Below are 11,987 nucleotides of genomic sequence, written 5' to 3'. Positions count from 1 at the left end.
GAACTTCTTATTCGCTGCTTGTTAGTGACCACGGTATTAACCCCTCAGGAAAACGAAATAAATGAGTTTTTAAAGATTTAAAACAAAAAATACAAACTTTTGAGCCGTAGGTGGATTTTTAAAGGGAAAAAAAAAATGATGTTTTCAGGGGTGCAACACGAGGACTTCCCAGGAGGTCACCCATCCTAGTACTACTCTCGCCCAAGCACGCTTAACTGCGGAGTTCTGATGGGATCCGGTGCATTAGTGCTGGTATGATCGCACCCGGAATGTTTGGTCCGCAATATTCATTTATAGCGAGCGCGTGTGTCCTCCCTTTTCTCCCCCGGATTGACTAGGAACTTCTTATTCGCTGCTTGTTAGTGACCACGGTATTAACCCCTCAAGGAAAACGAAATAAATGAGTTTTTAAAGATTTAAAACAAAAAATACAAACTTTTGAGCCGTAGGTGGATTTTTAAAGGGAAAAAAAAAATGATGTCTTCAGGGGTGCAACACGAGGACTTCCCAGGAGGTCACCCATCCTAGTACTACTCTCGCCCAAGCACGCTTAACTGCGGAGTTCTGATGGGATCCGGTGCATTAGTGCTGGTATGATCGCACCCGGAATGTTTGTTCCGCAATATTCATTTATAGCGAGCGCGTGTGTCCTCCCTTTTCTCCCCCGGATTGACTAGGAACTTCTTATTCGCTGCTTGTTAGTGACCACGGTATTAACCCCTCAAGGAAAACGAAATAAATGAGTTTTTAAAGATTTAAAACAAAAAATACAAACTTTTGAGCCGTAGGTGGATTTTTAAAGGGAAAAAAAAAATGATGTCTTCAGGGGTGCAACACGAGGACTTCCCAGGAGGTCACCCATCCTAGTACTACTCTCGCCCAAGCACGCTTAACTGCGGAGTTCTGATGGGATCCGGTGCATTAGTGCTGGTATGATCGCACCCGGAATGTTTGGTCCGCAATATTCATTTATAGCGAGCGCGTGTGTCCTCCCTTTTCTCCCCCGGATTGACTAGGAACTTCTTATTCGCTGCTTGTTAGTGACCACGGTATTAACCCCTCAAGGAAAACGAAATAAATGAGTTTTTAAAGATTTAAAACAAAAAATACAAACTTTTGAGCCGTAGGTGGATTTTTAAAGGGAAAAAAAAAATGATGTTTTCAGGGGTGCAACACGAGGACTTCCCAGGAGGTCACCCATCCTAGTACTACTCTCGCCCAAGCACGCTTAACTGCGGAGTTCTGATGGGATCCGGTGCATTAGTGCTGGTATGATCGCACCCGGAATGTTTGTTCCGCAATATTCATTTATAGCGAGCGCGTGTGTCCTCCCTTTTCTCCCCCGGATTGACTAGGAACTTCTTATTCGCTGCTTGTTAGTGACCACGGTATTAACCCCTCAAGGAAAACGAAATAAATGAGTTTTTAAAGATTTAAAACAAAAAATACAAACTTTTGAGCCGTAGGTGGATTTTTAAAGGGAAAAAAAAAATGATGTTTTCAGGGGTGCAACACGAGGACTTCCCAGGAGGTCACCCATCCTAGTACTACTCTCGCCCAAGCACGCTTAACTGCGGAGTTCTGATGGGATCCGGTGCATTAGTGCTGGTATGATCGCACCCGGAATGTTTGGTCCGCAATATTCATTTATAGCGAGCGCGTGTGTCCTCCCTTTTCTCCCCCGGATTGACTAGGAACTTCTTATTCGCTGCTTGTTAGTGACCACGGTATTAACCCCTCAAGGAAAACGAAATAAATGAGTTTTTAAAGATTTAAAACAAAAAATACAAACTTTTGAGCCGTAGGTGGATTTTTAAAGGGAAAAAAAAAAATGATGTCTTCAGGGGTGCAACACGAGGACTTCCCAGGAGGTCACCCATCCTAGTACTACTCTCGCCCAAGCACGCTTAACTGCGGAGTTCTGATGGGATCCGGTGCATTAGTGCTGGTATGATCGCACCCGGAATGTTTGTTCCGCAATATTCATTTATAGCGAGCGCGTGTGTCCTCCCTTTTCTCCCCCGGATTGACTAGGAACTTCTTATTCGCTGCTTGTTAGTGACCACGGTATTAACCCCTCAAGGAAAACGAAATAAATGAGTTTTTAAAGATTTAAAACAAAAAATACAAACTTTTGAGCCGTAGGTGGATTTTAAAGGGAAAAAAAAATGATGTTTTCAGGGGTGCAACACGAGGACTTCCCAGGAGGTCACCCATCCTAGTACTACTCTCGCCCAAGCACGCTTAACTGCGGAGTTCTGATGGGATCCGGTGCATTAGTGCTGGTATGATCGCACCCGGAATGTTTGGTCCGCAATATTCATTTATAGCGAGCGCGTGTGTCCTCCCTTTTCTCCCCCGGATTGACTAGGAACTTCTTATTCGCTGCTTGTTAGTGACCACGGTATTAACCCCTCAAGGAAAACGAAATAAATGAGTTTTTAAAGATTTAAAACAAAAAATACAAACTTTTGAGCCGTAGGTGGATTTTTAAAGGGAAAAAAAAAATGATGTTTTCAGGGGTGCAACACGAGGACTTCCCAGGAGGTCACCCATCCTAGTACTACTCTCGCCCAAGCACGCTTAACTGCGGAGTTCTGATGGGATCCGGTGCATTAGTGCTGGTATGATCGCACCCGGAATGTTTGGTCCGCAATATTCATTTATAGCGAGCGCGTGTGTCCTCCCTTTTCTCCCCCGGATTGACTAGGAACTTCTTATTCGCTGCTTGTTAGTGACCACGGTATTAACCCCTCAAGGAAAACGAAATAAATGAGTTTTTAAAGATTTAAAACAAAAAATACAAACTTTTGAGCCGTAGGTGGATTTTTAAAGGGAAAAAAAAATGATGTCTTCAGGGGTGCAACACGAGGACTTCCCAGGAGGTCACCCATCCTAGTACTACTCTCGCCCAAGCACGCTTAACTGCGGAGTTTTGATGGGATCCGGTGCATTAGTGCTGGTATGATCGCACCCGGAATGTTTGGTTCCGCAATATTCATTTATAGCGAGCGCGTGTGTCCTCCCTTTTCTCCCCGGATTGACTAGGAACTTCTTATTCGCTGCTTGTTAGTGACCACGGTATTAACCCCTCAAGGAAAACGAAATAAATGAGTTTTTAAAGATTTAAAACAAAAAATACAAACTTTTGAGCCGTAGGTGGATTTTTAAAGGGAAAAAAAAATGATGTTTTCAGGGGTGCTACACGAGGACTTCCCAGGAGGTCACCCATCCTAGTACTACTCTCGCCCAAGCACGCTTAACTGCGGAGTTCTGATGGGATCCGGTGCATTAGTGCTGGTATGATCGCACCCGGAATGTTTGGTCCGCAATATTCATTTATAGCGAGCGCGTGTGTCCTCCCTTTTCTCCCCCGGATTGACTAGGAACTTCTTATTCGCTGCTTGTTAGTGACCACGGTATTAACCCCTCAAGGAAAACGAAATAAATGAGTTTTTAAAGATTTAAAACAAAAAATACAAACTTTTGAGCCGTAGGTGGATTTTTAAAGGGAAAAAAAAAATGATGTCTTCAGGGGTGCAACACGAGGACTTCCCAGGAGGTCACCCATCCTAGTACTACTCTCGCCCAAGCACGCTTAACTGCGGAGTTCTGATGGGATCCGGTGCATTAGTGCTGGTATGATCGCACCCGGAATGTTTGTTCCGCAATATTCATTTATAGCGAGCGCGTGTGTCCTCCCTTTTCTCCCCCGGATTGACTAGGAACTTCTTATTCGCTGCTTGTTAGTGACCACGGTATTAACCCCTCAAGGAAAACGAAATAAATGAGTTTTTAAAGATTTAAAACAAAAAATACAAACTTTTGAGCCGTAGGTGGATTTTTAAAGGGAAAAAAAAAATGATGTTTTCAGGGGTGCAACACGAGGACTTCCCAGGAGGTCACCCATCCTAGTACTACTCTCGCCCAAGCACGCTTAACTGCGGAGTTCTGATGGGATCCGGTGCATTAGTGCTGGTATGATCGCACCCGGAATGTTTGGTCCGCAATATTCATTTATAGCGAGCGCGTGTGTCCTCCCTTTTCTCCCCCGGATTGACTAGGAACTTCTTATTCGCTGCTTGTTAGTGACCACGGTATTAACCCCTCAAGGAAAACGAAATAAATGAGTTTTTAAAGATTTAAAACAAAAAATACAAACTTTTGAGCCGTAGGTGGATTTTTAAAGGGAAAAAAAAAATGATGTTTTCAGGGGTGCAACACGAGGACTTCCCAGGAGGTCACCCATCCTAGTACTACTCTCGCCCAAGCACGCTTAACTGCGGAGTTCTGATGGGATCCGGTGCATTAGTGCTGGTATGATCGCACCCGGAATGTTTGGTCCGCAATATTCATTTATAGCGAGCGCGTGTGTCCTCCCTTTTCTCCCCCGGATTGACTAGGAACTTCTTATTCGCTGCTTGTTAGTGACCACGGTATTAACCCCTCAAGGAAAACGAAATAAATGAGTTTTTAAAGATTTAAAACAAAAAATACAAACTTTTGAGCCGTAGGTGGATTTTTAAAGGGAAAAAAAAATGATGTTTTCAGGGGTGCAACACGAGGACTTCCCAGGAGGTCACCCATCCTAGTACTACTCTCGCCCAAGCACGCTTAACTGCGGAGTTCTGATGGGATCCGGTGCATTAGTGCTGGTATGATCGCACCCGGAATGTTTGTTCCGCAATATTCATTTATAGCGAGCGCGTGTGTCCTCCCTTTTCTCCCCCGGATTGACTAGGAACTTCTTATTCGCTGCTTGTTAGTGACCACGGTATTAACCCCTCAAGGAAAACGAAATAAATGAGTTTTTAAAGATTTAAAACAAAAAATACAAACTTTTGAGCCGTAGGTGGATTTTTAAAGGGAAAAAAAAAATGATGTTTTCAGGGGTGCAACACGAGGACTTCCCAGGAGGTCACCCATCCTAGTACTACTCTCGCCCAAGCACGCTTAACTGCGGAGTTCTGATGGGATCCGGTGCATTAGTGCTGGTATGATCGCACCCGGAATGTTTGGTCCGCAATATTCATTTATAGCGAGCGCGTGTGTCCTCCCTTTTCTCCCCCGGATTGACTAGGAACTTCTTATTCGCTGCTTGTTAGTGACCACGGTATTAACCCCTCAAGGAAAACGAAATAAATGAGTTTTTAAAGATTTAAAACAAAAAATACAAACTTTTGAGCCGTAGGTGGATTTTTAAAGGGAAAAAAAAAATGATGTCTTCAGGGGTGCAACACGAGGACTTCCCAGGAGGTCACCCATCCTAGTACTACTCTCGCCCAAGCACGCTTAACTGCGGAGTTCTGATGGGATCCGGTGCATTAGTGCTGGTATGATCGCACCCGGAATGTTTGTTCCGCAATATTCATTTATAGCGAGCGCGTGTGTCCTCCCTTTTCTCCCCCGGATTGACTAGGAACTTCTTATTCGCTGCTTGTTAGTGACCACGGTATTAACCCCTCAAGGAAAACGAAATAAATGAGTTTTTAAAGATTTAAAACAAAAAATACAAACTTTTGAGCCGTAGGTGGATTTTTAAAGGGAAAAAAAAAATGATGTTTTCAGGGGTGCAACACGAGGACTTCCCAGGAGGTCACCCATCCTAGTACTACTCTCGCCCAAGCACGCTTAACTGCGGAGTTCTGATGGGATCCGGTGCATTAGTGTTGGTATGATCGCACCCGGAATGTTTGTTCCGCAATATTCATTTATAGCGAGCGCGTGTGTCCTCCCTTTTCTCCCCCGGATTGACTAGGAACTTCTTATTCGCTGCTTGTTAGTGACCACGGTATTAACCCCTCAAGGAAAACGAAATAAATGAGTTTTTAAAGATTTAAAACAAAAAATACAAACTTTTGAGCCGTAGGTGGATTTTTAAAGGGAAAAAAAAATGATGTTTTCAGGGGTGCAACACGAGGACTTCCCAGGAGGTCACCCATCCTAGTACTACTCTCGCCCAAGCACGCTTAACTGCGGAGTTTTGATGGGATCCGGTGCATTAGTGCTGGTATGATCGCACCCGGAATGTTTGGTCCGCAATATTCATTTATAGCGAGCGCGTGTGTCCTCCCTTTTCTCCCCCGGATTGACTAGGAACTTCTTATTCGCTGCTTGTTAGTGACCACGGTATTAACCCCTCAAGGAAAACGAAATAAATGAGTTTTTAAAGATTTAAAACAAAAAATACAAACTTTTGAGCCGTAGGTGGATTTTTAAAGGGAAAAAAAAAATGATGTCTTCAGGGGTGCAACACGAGGACTTCCCAGGAGGTCACCCATCCTAGTACTACTCTCGCCCAAGCACGCTTAACTGCGGAGTTCTGATGGGATCCGGTGCATTAGTGCTGGTATGATCGCACCCGGAATGTTTGTTCCGCAATATTCATTTATAGCGAGCGCGTGTGTCCTCCCTTTTCTCCCCCGGATTGACTAGGAACTTCTTATTCGCTGCTTGTTAGTGACCACGGTATTAACCCCTCAAGGAAAACGAAATAAATGAGTTTTTAAAGATTTAAAACAAAAAATACAAACTTTTGAGCCGTAGGTGGATTTTTAAAAGGAAAAAAAAATGATGTTTTCAGGGGTGCAACACGAGGACTTCCCAAGAGGTCACCCATCCTAGTACTACTCTCGCCCAAGCACGCTTAACTGCGGAGTTCTGATGGGATCCGGTGCATTAGTGCTGGTATGATCGCACCCGGAATGTTTGGTCCGCAATATTCATTTATAGCGAGCGCGTGTGTCCTCCCTTTTCTCCCCCGGATTGACTAGGAACTTCTTATTCGCTGCTTGTTAGTGACCACGGTATTAACCCCTCAAGGAAAACGAAATAAATGAGTTTTTAAAGATTTAAAACAAAAAATACAAACTTTTGAGCCGTAGGTGGATTTTTAAAGGGAAAAAAAAATGATGTTTTCAGGGGTGCAACACGAGGACTTCCCAGGAGGTCACCCATCCTAGTACTACTCTCGCCCAAGCACGCTTAACTGCGGAGTTCTGATGGGATCCGGTGCATTAGTGCTGGTATGATCGCACCCGGAATGTTTGGTCCGCAATATTCATTTATAGCGAGCGCGTGTGTCCTCCCTTTTCTCCCCCGGATTGACTAGGAACTTCTTATTCGCTGCTTGTTAGTGACCACGGTATTAACCCCTCAAGGAAAACGAAATAAATGAGTTTTTAAAGATTTAAAACAAAAAATACAAACTTTTGAGCCGTAGGTGGATTTTTAAAGGGAAAAAAAAATGATGTTTTCAGGGGTGCAACACGAGGACTTCCCAGGAGGTCACCCATCCTAGTACTACTCTCGCCCAAGCACGCTTAACTGCGGAGTTCTGATGGGATCCGGTGCATTAGTGCTGGTATGATCGCACCCGGAATGTTTGGTCCGCAATATTCATTTATAGCGAGCGCGTGTGTCCTCCCTTTTCTCCCCCGGATTGACTAGGAACTTCTTATTCGCTGCTTGTTAGTGACCACGGTATTAACCCCTCAAGGAAAACGAAATAAATGAGTTTTTAAAGATTTAAAACAAAAAATACAAACTTTTGAGCCGTAGGTGGATTTTTAAAAGGAAAAAAAAAATGATGTTTTCAGGGGTGCAACACGAGGACTTCCCAAGAGGTCACCCATCCTAGTACTACTCTCGCCCAAGCACGCTTAACTGCGGAGATCTGATGGGATCCGGTGCATTAGTGCTGGTATGATCGCACCCGGAATGTTTGGTCCGCAATAGTCATTTATAGCGAGCGCGTGTGTCCTCCCTTTTCTCCCCCGGATTGACTAGGAACTTCTTATTCGCTGCTTGTTAGTGACCACGGTATTAACCCCTCAAGGAAAATGAAATAAATGAGTTTTTAAAGATTTAAAACAAAAAATACAAACTTTTGAGCCGTAGGTGGATTTTTAAAGGGAAAAAAAAAATGATGTTTTCAGGGGTGCAACACGAGGACTTCCCAGGAGGTCACCCATCCTAGTACTACTCTCGCCCAAGCACGCTTAACTGCGGAGTTCTGATGGGATCCGGTGCATTAGTGCTGGTATGATCGCACCCGGAATGTTTGGTCCGCAATATTCATTTATAGCGAGCGCGTGTGTCCTCCCTTTTCTCCCCCGGATTGACTAGGAACTTCTTATTCGCTGCTTGTTAGTGACCACGGTATTAACCCCTCAAGGAAAACGAAATAAATGAGTTTTTAAAGATTTAAAACAAAAAATACAAACTTTTGAGCCGTAGGTGGATTTTTAAAGGGAAAAAAAAATGATGTTTTCAGGGGTGCAACACGAGGACTTCCCAGGAGGTCACCCATCCTAGTACTACTCTCGCCCAAGCACGCTTAACTGCGGAGTTCTGATGGGATCCGGTGCATTAGTGCTGGTATGATCGCACCCGGAATGTTTGGTCCGCAATATTCATTTATAGCGAGCGCGTGTGTCCTCCCTTTTCTCCCCCGGATTGACTAGGAACTTCTTATTCGCTGCTTGTTAGTGACCACGGTATTAACCCCTCAAGGAAAACGAAATAAATGAGTTTTTAAAGATTTAAAACAAAAAATACAAACTTTTGAGCCGTAGGTGGATTTTTAAAGGGAAAAAAAAAATGATGTTTTCAGGGGTGCAACACGAGGACTTCCCAGGAGGTCACCCATCCTAGTACTACTCTCGCCCAAGCACGCTTAACTGCGGAGTTCTGATGGGATCCGGTGCATTAGTGCTGGTATGATCGCACCCGGAATGTTTGTTCCGCAATATTCATTTATAGCGAGCGCGTGTGTCCTCCCTTTTCTCCCCCGGATTGACTAGGAACTTCTTATTCGCTGCTTGTTAGTGACCACGGTATTAACCCCTCAAGGAAAACGAAATAAATGAGTTTTTAAAGATTTAAAACAAAAAATACAAACTTTTGAGCCGTAGGTGGATTTTTAAAGGGAAAAAAAAAATGATGTCTTCAGGGGTGCAACACGAGGACTTCCCAGGAGGTCACCCATCCTAGTACTACTCTCGCCCAAGCACGCTTAACTGCGGAGTTCTGATGGGATCCGGTGCATTAGTGCTGGTATGATCGCACCCGGAATGTTTGGTCCGCAATATTCATTTATAGCGAGCGCGTGTGTCCTCCCTTTTCTCCCCCGGATTGACTAGGAACTTCTTATTCGCTGCTTGTTAGTGACCACGGTATTAACCCCTCAAGGAAAACGAAATAAATGAGTTTTTAAAGATTTAAAACAAAAAATACAAACTTTTGAGCCGTAGGTGGATTTTTAAAGGGAAAAAAAAAATGATGTTTTCAGGGGTGCAACACGAGGACTTCCCAGGAGGTCACCCATCCTAGTACTACTCTCGCCCAAGCACGCTTAACTGCGGAGTTCTGATGGGATCCGGTGCATTAGTGCTGGTATGATCGCACCCGGAATGTTTGGTCCGCAATATTCATTTATAGCGAGCGCGTGTGTCCTCCCTTTTCTCCCCCGGATTGACTAGGAACTTCTTATTCGCTGCTTGTTAGTGACCACGGTATTAACCCCTCAAGGAAAACGAAATAAATGAGTTTTTAAAGATTTAAAACAAAAAATACAAACTTTTGAGCCGTAGGTGGATTTTTAAAAGGAAAAAAAAATGATGTTTTCAGGGGTGCAACACGAGGACTTCCCAAGAGGTCACCCATCCTAGTACTACTCTCGCCCAAGCACGCTTAACTGCGGAGTTCTGATGGGATCCGGTGCATTAGTGCTGGTATGATCGCACCCGGAATGTTTGGTCCGCAATATTCATTTATAGCGAGCGCGTGTGTCCTCCCTTTTCTCCCCCGGATTGACTAGGAACTTCTTATTCGCTGCTTGTTAGTGACCACGGTATTAACCCCTCAAGGAAAACGAAATAAATGAGTTTTTAAAGATTTAAAACAAAAAATACAAACTTTTGAGCCGTAGGTGGATTTTTAAAGGGAAAAAAAAATGATGTTTTCAGGGGTGCAACACGAGGACTTCCCAGGAGGTCACCCATCCTAGTACTACTCTCGCCCAAGCACGCTTAACTGCGGAGTTCTGATGGGATCCGGTGCATTAGTGCTGGTATGATCGCACCCGGAATGTTTGGTCCGCAATATTCATTTATAGCGAGCGCGTGTGTCCTCCCTTTTCTCCCCCGGATTGACTAGGAACTTCTTATTCGCTGCTTGTTAGTGACCACGGTATTAACCCCTCAAGGAAAACGAAATAAATGAGTTTTTAAAGATTTAAAACAAAAAATACAAACTTTTGAGCCGTAGGTGGATTTTTAAAGGGAAAAAAAAAATGATGTTTTCAGGGGTGCAACACGAGGACTTCCCAGGAGGTCACCCATCCTAGTACTACTCTCGCCCAAGCACGCTTAACTGCGGAGTTCTGATGGGATCCGGTGCATTAGTGCTGGTATGATCGCACCCGGAATGTTTGTTCCGCAATATTCATTTATAGCGAGCGCGTGTGTCCTCCCTTTTCTCCCCCGGATTGACTAGGAACTTCTTATTCGCTGCTTGTTAGTGACCACGGTATTAACCCCTCAAGGAAAACGAAATAAATGAGTTTTTAAAGATTTAAAACAAAAAATACAATCTTTTGAGCCGTAGGTGGATTTTTAAAGGGAAAAAAAAAAATGATGTCTTCAGGGGTGCAACACGAGGACTTCCCAGGAGGTCACCCATCCTAGTACTACTCTCGCCCAAGCACGCTTAACTGCGGAGTTCTGATGGGATCCGGTGCATTAGTGCTGGTATGATCGCACCCGGAATGTTTGGTCCGCAATATTCATTTATAGCGAGCGCGTGTGTCCTCCCTTTTCTCCCCCGGATTGACTAGGAACTTCTTATTCGCTGCTTGTTAGTGACCACGGTATTAACCCCTCAAGGAAAACGAAATAAATGAGTTTTTAAAGATTTAAAACAAAAAATACAAACTTTTGAGCCGTAGGTGGATTTTTAAAGGGAAAAAAAAAAATGATGTCTTCAGGGGTGCAACACGAGGACTTCCCAGGAGGTCACCCATCCTAGTACTACTCTCGCCCAAGCACGCTTAACTGCGGAGTTCTGATGGGATCCGGTGCATTAGTGCTGGTATGATCGCACCCGGAATGTTTGGTCTGCAATATTCATTTATAGCGAGCGCGTGTGTCCTCCCTTTTCTCCCCCGGATTGACTAGGAACTTCTTATTCGCTGCTTGTTAGTGACCACGGTATTAACCCCTCAAGGAAAACGAAATAAATGAGTTTTTAAAGATTTAAAACAAAAAATACAAACTTTTGAGCCGTAGGTGGATTTTTAAAGGGAAAAAAAAATGATGTCTTCAGGGGTGCAACACGAGGACTTCCCAGGAGGTCACCCATCCTAGTACTACTCTCGCCCAAGCACGCTTAACTGCGGAGTTCTGATGGGATCCGGTGCATTAGTGCTGGTATGATCGCACCCGGAATGTTTGTTCCGCAATATTCATTTATAGCGAGCGCGTGTGTCCTCCCTTTTCTCCCCCGGATTGACTAGGAACTTCTTATTCGCTGCTTGTTAGTGACCACGGTATTAACCCCTCAAGGAAAACGAAATAAATGAGTTTTTAAAGATTTAAAACAAATAATACAAACTTTTGAGCCGTAGGTGGATTTTTAAAGGGAAAAAAAAAATGATGTTTTCAGGGGTGCAACACGAGGACTTCCCAGGAGGTCACCCATCCTAGTACTACTCTCGCCCAAGCACGCTTAACTGCGGAGTTCTGATGGGATCCGGTGCATTAGTGCTGGTATGATCGCACCCGGAATGTTTGGTCCGCAATATTCATTTATAGCGAGCGCGTGTGTCCTCCCTTTTCTCCCCCGGATTGACTAGGAACTTCTTATTCGCTGCTTGTTAGTGACCACGGTATTAACCCCTCAAGGAAAACGAAATAAATGAGTTTTTAAAGATTTAAAACAAAAAATACAAACTTTTGAGCCGTAGGTGGATTTTTAAAGGGAAAAAA

General features: G+C 44.1%; 35 non-coding genes across 35 annotated transcripts; all 35 read right to left on the bottom strand.

Annotated features, from left to right (window-relative positions):
• Positions 1 to 147: 147 nt before the first annotated feature.
• Positions 148 to 266, bottom strand: LOC133809878 (5S ribosomal RNA). Its single transcript, XR_009881612.1, has one exon. It is a non-coding gene; the product is annotated as a 5S ribosomal RNA (ribosomal RNA).
• A 220-nt stretch (positions 267 to 486) lies between these two features.
• On the bottom strand, positions 487 to 605 carry LOC133809877 (5S ribosomal RNA). Its single transcript, XR_009881611.1, has one exon. It is a non-coding gene; the product is annotated as a 5S ribosomal RNA (ribosomal RNA).
• A 220-nt stretch (positions 606 to 825) lies between these two features.
• On the bottom strand, positions 826 to 944 carry LOC133809876 (5S ribosomal RNA). The gene has a single exon (XR_009881610.1). It is a non-coding gene; the product is annotated as a 5S ribosomal RNA (ribosomal RNA).
• Positions 945 to 1,164: 220 nt separating this feature from the next.
• On the bottom strand, positions 1,165 to 1,283 carry LOC133809875 (5S ribosomal RNA). The gene has a single exon (XR_009881609.1). It is a non-coding gene; the product is annotated as a 5S ribosomal RNA (ribosomal RNA).
• A 220-nt stretch (positions 1,284 to 1,503) lies between these two features.
• Positions 1,504 to 1,622, bottom strand: LOC133809874 (5S ribosomal RNA). Its single transcript, XR_009881608.1, has one exon. It is a non-coding gene; the product is annotated as a 5S ribosomal RNA (ribosomal RNA).
• A 221-nt stretch (positions 1,623 to 1,843) lies between these two features.
• LOC133809872 (5S ribosomal RNA) lies at positions 1,844 to 1,962 on the bottom strand. Its single transcript, XR_009881607.1, has one exon. It is a non-coding gene; the product is annotated as a 5S ribosomal RNA (ribosomal RNA).
• Positions 1,963 to 2,180: 218 nt separating this feature from the next.
• LOC133809871 (5S ribosomal RNA) lies at positions 2,181 to 2,299 on the bottom strand. The gene has a single exon (XR_009881606.1). It is a non-coding gene; the product is annotated as a 5S ribosomal RNA (ribosomal RNA).
• A 220-nt stretch (positions 2,300 to 2,519) lies between these two features.
• LOC133809870 (5S ribosomal RNA) lies at positions 2,520 to 2,638 on the bottom strand. The gene has a single exon (XR_009881605.1). It is a non-coding gene; the product is annotated as a 5S ribosomal RNA (ribosomal RNA).
• A 219-nt stretch (positions 2,639 to 2,857) lies between these two features.
• Positions 2,858 to 2,976, bottom strand: LOC133809898 (5S ribosomal RNA). Its single transcript, XR_009881632.1, has one exon. It is a non-coding gene; the product is annotated as a 5S ribosomal RNA (ribosomal RNA).
• Positions 2,977 to 3,195: 219 nt separating this feature from the next.
• Positions 3,196 to 3,314, bottom strand: LOC133809895 (5S ribosomal RNA). The gene has a single exon (XR_009881629.1). It is a non-coding gene; the product is annotated as a 5S ribosomal RNA (ribosomal RNA).
• Positions 3,315 to 3,534: 220 nt separating this feature from the next.
• Positions 3,535 to 3,653, bottom strand: LOC133809868 (5S ribosomal RNA). The gene has a single exon (XR_009881603.1). It is a non-coding gene; the product is annotated as a 5S ribosomal RNA (ribosomal RNA).
• Positions 3,654 to 3,873: 220 nt separating this feature from the next.
• Positions 3,874 to 3,992, bottom strand: LOC133809867 (5S ribosomal RNA). Its single transcript, XR_009881602.1, has one exon. It is a non-coding gene; the product is annotated as a 5S ribosomal RNA (ribosomal RNA).
• Positions 3,993 to 4,212: 220 nt separating this feature from the next.
• LOC133809866 (5S ribosomal RNA) lies at positions 4,213 to 4,331 on the bottom strand. The gene has a single exon (XR_009881601.1). It is a non-coding gene; the product is annotated as a 5S ribosomal RNA (ribosomal RNA).
• Positions 4,332 to 4,550: 219 nt separating this feature from the next.
• LOC133809865 (5S ribosomal RNA) lies at positions 4,551 to 4,669 on the bottom strand. Its single transcript, XR_009881600.1, has one exon. It is a non-coding gene; the product is annotated as a 5S ribosomal RNA (ribosomal RNA).
• Positions 4,670 to 4,889: 220 nt separating this feature from the next.
• LOC133809864 (5S ribosomal RNA) lies at positions 4,890 to 5,008 on the bottom strand. The gene has a single exon (XR_009881599.1). It is a non-coding gene; the product is annotated as a 5S ribosomal RNA (ribosomal RNA).
• A 220-nt stretch (positions 5,009 to 5,228) lies between these two features.
• LOC133809863 (5S ribosomal RNA) lies at positions 5,229 to 5,347 on the bottom strand. The gene has a single exon (XR_009881598.1). It is a non-coding gene; the product is annotated as a 5S ribosomal RNA (ribosomal RNA).
• A 220-nt stretch (positions 5,348 to 5,567) lies between these two features.
• LOC133809896 (5S ribosomal RNA) lies at positions 5,568 to 5,686 on the bottom strand. The gene has a single exon (XR_009881630.1). It is a non-coding gene; the product is annotated as a 5S ribosomal RNA (ribosomal RNA).
• A 219-nt stretch (positions 5,687 to 5,905) lies between these two features.
• Positions 5,906 to 6,024, bottom strand: LOC133809897 (5S ribosomal RNA). The gene has a single exon (XR_009881631.1). It is a non-coding gene; the product is annotated as a 5S ribosomal RNA (ribosomal RNA).
• A 220-nt stretch (positions 6,025 to 6,244) lies between these two features.
• Positions 6,245 to 6,363, bottom strand: LOC133809862 (5S ribosomal RNA). The gene has a single exon (XR_009881597.1). It is a non-coding gene; the product is annotated as a 5S ribosomal RNA (ribosomal RNA).
• A 219-nt stretch (positions 6,364 to 6,582) lies between these two features.
• On the bottom strand, positions 6,583 to 6,701 carry LOC133809880 (5S ribosomal RNA). The gene has a single exon (XR_009881614.1). It is a non-coding gene; the product is annotated as a 5S ribosomal RNA (ribosomal RNA).
• Positions 6,702 to 6,920: 219 nt separating this feature from the next.
• Positions 6,921 to 7,039, bottom strand: LOC133809861 (5S ribosomal RNA). The gene has a single exon (XR_009881596.1). It is a non-coding gene; the product is annotated as a 5S ribosomal RNA (ribosomal RNA).
• Positions 7,040 to 7,258: 219 nt separating this feature from the next.
• On the bottom strand, positions 7,259 to 7,377 carry LOC133809860 (5S ribosomal RNA). Its single transcript, XR_009881595.1, has one exon. It is a non-coding gene; the product is annotated as a 5S ribosomal RNA (ribosomal RNA).
• A 220-nt stretch (positions 7,378 to 7,597) lies between these two features.
• On the bottom strand, positions 7,598 to 7,716 carry LOC133809885 (5S ribosomal RNA). Its single transcript, XR_009881620.1, has one exon. It is a non-coding gene; the product is annotated as a 5S ribosomal RNA (ribosomal RNA).
• A 220-nt stretch (positions 7,717 to 7,936) lies between these two features.
• LOC133809859 (5S ribosomal RNA) lies at positions 7,937 to 8,055 on the bottom strand. The gene has a single exon (XR_009881594.1). It is a non-coding gene; the product is annotated as a 5S ribosomal RNA (ribosomal RNA).
• A 219-nt stretch (positions 8,056 to 8,274) lies between these two features.
• On the bottom strand, positions 8,275 to 8,393 carry LOC133809856 (5S ribosomal RNA). The gene has a single exon (XR_009881592.1). It is a non-coding gene; the product is annotated as a 5S ribosomal RNA (ribosomal RNA).
• A 220-nt stretch (positions 8,394 to 8,613) lies between these two features.
• Positions 8,614 to 8,732, bottom strand: LOC133809855 (5S ribosomal RNA). Its single transcript, XR_009881591.1, has one exon. It is a non-coding gene; the product is annotated as a 5S ribosomal RNA (ribosomal RNA).
• Positions 8,733 to 8,952: 220 nt separating this feature from the next.
• On the bottom strand, positions 8,953 to 9,071 carry LOC133809854 (5S ribosomal RNA). The gene has a single exon (XR_009881590.1). It is a non-coding gene; the product is annotated as a 5S ribosomal RNA (ribosomal RNA).
• Positions 9,072 to 9,291: 220 nt separating this feature from the next.
• On the bottom strand, positions 9,292 to 9,410 carry LOC133809853 (5S ribosomal RNA). The gene has a single exon (XR_009881589.1). It is a non-coding gene; the product is annotated as a 5S ribosomal RNA (ribosomal RNA).
• A 219-nt stretch (positions 9,411 to 9,629) lies between these two features.
• On the bottom strand, positions 9,630 to 9,748 carry LOC133809879 (5S ribosomal RNA). Its single transcript, XR_009881613.1, has one exon. It is a non-coding gene; the product is annotated as a 5S ribosomal RNA (ribosomal RNA).
• Positions 9,749 to 9,967: 219 nt separating this feature from the next.
• LOC133809852 (5S ribosomal RNA) lies at positions 9,968 to 10,086 on the bottom strand. Its single transcript, XR_009881588.1, has one exon. It is a non-coding gene; the product is annotated as a 5S ribosomal RNA (ribosomal RNA).
• A 220-nt stretch (positions 10,087 to 10,306) lies between these two features.
• Positions 10,307 to 10,425, bottom strand: LOC133809851 (5S ribosomal RNA). The gene has a single exon (XR_009881587.1). It is a non-coding gene; the product is annotated as a 5S ribosomal RNA (ribosomal RNA).
• A 221-nt stretch (positions 10,426 to 10,646) lies between these two features.
• LOC133809850 (5S ribosomal RNA) lies at positions 10,647 to 10,765 on the bottom strand. Its single transcript, XR_009881585.1, has one exon. It is a non-coding gene; the product is annotated as a 5S ribosomal RNA (ribosomal RNA).
• A 221-nt stretch (positions 10,766 to 10,986) lies between these two features.
• LOC133809849 (5S ribosomal RNA) lies at positions 10,987 to 11,105 on the bottom strand. Its single transcript, XR_009881584.1, has one exon. It is a non-coding gene; the product is annotated as a 5S ribosomal RNA (ribosomal RNA).
• Positions 11,106 to 11,324: 219 nt separating this feature from the next.
• Positions 11,325 to 11,443, bottom strand: LOC133809848 (5S ribosomal RNA). The gene has a single exon (XR_009881583.1). It is a non-coding gene; the product is annotated as a 5S ribosomal RNA (ribosomal RNA).
• Positions 11,444 to 11,663: 220 nt separating this feature from the next.
• Positions 11,664 to 11,782, bottom strand: LOC133809847 (5S ribosomal RNA). Its single transcript, XR_009881582.1, has one exon. It is a non-coding gene; the product is annotated as a 5S ribosomal RNA (ribosomal RNA).
• Positions 11,783 to 11,987: the final 205 nt, after the last annotated feature.

The sequence above is a fragment of the Humulus lupulus genome, assembly GCF_963169125.1.
Source record: "Humulus lupulus chromosome 8 unlocalized genomic scaffold, drHumLupu1.1 SUPER_8_unloc_70, whole genome shotgun sequence".
In the NCBI taxonomy this organism is placed as follows: Eukaryota; Viridiplantae; Streptophyta; class Magnoliopsida; order Rosales; family Cannabaceae; genus Humulus; species Humulus lupulus.
Note: the sequence above shows the minus strand (reverse complement) of the source record. Positions and strands in the feature narration are given on the sequence as shown.